Source organism: Schistocerca gregaria, chromosome 3 (assembly GCF_023897955.1).
Source record: "Schistocerca gregaria isolate iqSchGreg1 chromosome 3, iqSchGreg1.2, whole genome shotgun sequence".
NCBI lineage: Eukaryota > Metazoa > Arthropoda > Insecta > Orthoptera > Acrididae > Schistocerca > Schistocerca gregaria.
This window is the reverse complement of record NC_064922.1, coordinates 583,551,927-583,554,835: the sequence shown is the minus strand read 5'-3', so window position 1 is coordinate 583,554,835 and position 2,909 is coordinate 583,551,927. Positions and strand designations below refer to the sequence as shown.

The following is a 2,909-nucleotide window of genomic DNA, read 5'->3' as shown; positions in this document are numbered from 1 at the left end:
GCTACGGGCCTGGCACCCTCTACGGGCCGTGACCTCATTTAAGTTGGCCTTGGGCTCGGCCCGAGGCATCGGGGGTAGTGGACCCTCCCGAACACCACATGCCACGACAGGCGGCAGCCTGCGGTGCTCCGTGCTGGACTCTTCCCTGTTCGCTCGCCGCTACTTGGGGGAATCCTTGTTAGATTCTTTTCCCCCGCTTAGTAATATCCTTAAATTCAGCGGGTAGTCTCGCCTGCTCTGAGGTCGTTGTACGAGGTGTCGCACGCCACACCGCCAGGCGATGGGGGCGCATCGCACGTTTAAGGAGATGCGGCCGGCCACACAGGCGACCACGACACTCCCAGGCGTCCGAAGCGGGACAAACGCCGCGCGCTTCAGTATACGTAGCCGACCCTCAGCCAGACGTGGCCCAGGAACGGAATCCATGGACCGCAATGTGCGTTCGAAACGTCGATGTTCATGTGTCCTGCAGTTCACATGTCGACGCGCAGTTTGCTGCGTTCTTCAACGACCCACGATCCGAGTGATCCACCATCCTGGGTGATCTTTATCTTTTCAGTTTTCCACCATCTCTTTCAAGACAGTTGCAGAGGCGGGACTGAGGCGTTTGACGGCCCCGTTTCCATTACTTTGTGTCCAAAGGCCTGACGGCCGATTGGCGTCGTACGGCTCCACACCGCAGCGGACAGGCACTCGGGCGAAAGTCATTCAAAACCGGCGCCACGCGCCAGGTGCCGCAGGCCAGCCGCTCCAGAGCTTCAGCGCCCATACCACACAACTACAACATTTCCGCTATTTTTGAGAGGCAGGTAAGGTTCCGCACGCGGTGCACGGCTACCGCCGTACAGGTAGCGTGTTGCGCGACACGACACGCACATCGAAAGACATGCAGTCTAGTCGGTAATGATCGTTCCGCAGTTTCACCTACGGAAACCTTGTTACGACTTTTACTTCCTCTAAATGATCAAGTTTGGTCATCTTTCCCATAGCATCGGAAACGACAGGGTCGATGCCGCGTACCAGTCTGAAGACCTCACTAAATCATTCAACCGGTAGTAGTGACAGGCAGTGCCTACGAAGGGCAGGGACGTAATCAACGCGAGCTTATGACTCGCGCTTACTGGGAATTCCTCGTTCATGGGGAAGAATTGCAAGCCCCAATCCCTAGCACGAAGGAGGTTCAGCGGGTTAACCCAACCTTTCGGCCTAGGAAGACACGCTGATTCCTACAATGTAGCGCGCGTGCATCCCAGAACATCTAAGGCATCACAGACCTGTTATTGCTCAATCTCGTGCGGCTAGAAGCTGCCTGTCCCTCTAAGAAGAAAAGTAATCGCTGACAGCACGAAGGAAGTCACGCGACTAGTTAGCAGGCTAGAGTCTCGTTCGTTATCGGAGCTAACTAGACAAATCGCTCCACCAAGTAAGAACGGCCATGCACCACCACCCACCGAATCAAGAAAGTGCTATCAATCTGTCAATCCTTCTGGTGTCCGGGCTTGGAGAGATTTATCGTGTCGAGTCAAATTAAGCCGCAGGCTCCACTCCTGGTGGTGCCCTTCCCTCAATTCCTTTAAGTTTCAGCTTTGCAGCCATACTTCCCGCAGAACCCAAAAGGTTTGGTTTCCCGGAGGCTGCCCGCCGAGTCATCGGAGGAACTGCGGCGGATTGCTGGCTGGCATCGTTTATGGTTAGAACTAGGGCGGTATCTGATCGCCTTCGAACCTCTAACTTTCGTTCTTCATTAATAAAAACATACTTGGCAAATGCTTTCGCTTCTCTTCGTCTTGCGACGAACCAAGAATTTCACCTCTAACGTCGCAATACAAATGCCCCCGCCTGTCCTCATTAATCATTACCTCAGGTTCCGAATACCAACAAAATAGAACCGAGGTCCTATTCCATTATTCCATGCACACAGTATTCAGGCGGGCTTGCCTGCTTTAAGCACTCTAATTTGTTCAAAGTAAACGTGCCGGCCCACCGAGACAATCAACTAAGAGCACCCTGGTAGGATGTCAACGGGGTCCGCCTCGGGACGCGCAAGCATGCCTTCGGCTCGCCCCACCAGCAGGACATCCCACGATACATGCCCGTTAAACACCGACGGGCGGTGAACCAACAGCGTGGGACATAAATCCAACTACAAGCTTTTTAACCGCAACAACTTTAATATACGCTATTGGAGCTGGAATTACCGCGGCTGCTGGCACCAGACTTGCCCTCCAATAGATACTCGTTAAAGGATTTAAAGTGTACTCATTCCGTTTACGGGGCCTCGGATGAGTCCCGTATCATTATTTTTCGTCACTACCTCCCCGTGCCGGGAGTGGGTAATTTGCGCGCCTGCTGCCTTCCTTGGATGTGGTAGCCGTTTCTCAGGCTCCCTCTCCGGAATCGAACCCTGATTCCCCCTTATCCGTTACAACCATGGTAGGCGCAGAACCTACCATCGACTACTGATTTAATGAGCCATTCGCGGTTTCACCTTAATGCGGCTTGTACTGAGACATTCATGGCTTAATCTTTGAGACAAGCATATGACTACTGGCAGGATCAACCACTGACCTGCGTCAACGAGAGCTGAGCAACCGGCCGCCCGGGAGTGTGTCCCGAGTGCCCACGCGAACACACAAGCATCCGCTCAATCATTCTGCAAACAGGAGGAGGCTGATCTCCCCTGCACGATACACTTCGAAACCCTCTCAGATCCCGGAGGCGCGCAGCGCCGTCCTAAGTACTTGGTCGGGTTCGAGAGAGGCGCAACCGCCCGGAGTTAGGCGAGTAGACGCTTTCAGTGCAATCACCCGTGCTCCCAACTGAGCTTGCCGCTGCCGACAGAGGTCCGAAAGCGTGCTGTCGTGGCATTGCCGGCAGCTCCAACGCCAGCGCCACAGCAGGGAAAAGCC

At 54.5% G+C, this 2,909-nt stretch overlaps 1 non-coding gene across 1 annotated transcript; it reads right to left on the bottom strand.

Annotated features, from left to right (window-relative positions):
* Nucleotides 1-388: 388 nt before the first annotated feature.
* Nucleotides 389-543, bottom strand: LOC126356796 (5.8S ribosomal RNA). Its single transcript, XR_007565829.1, has one exon. It is a non-coding gene; the product is annotated as a 5.8S ribosomal RNA (ribosomal RNA).
* Nucleotides 544-2,909: the final 2,366 nt, after the last annotated feature.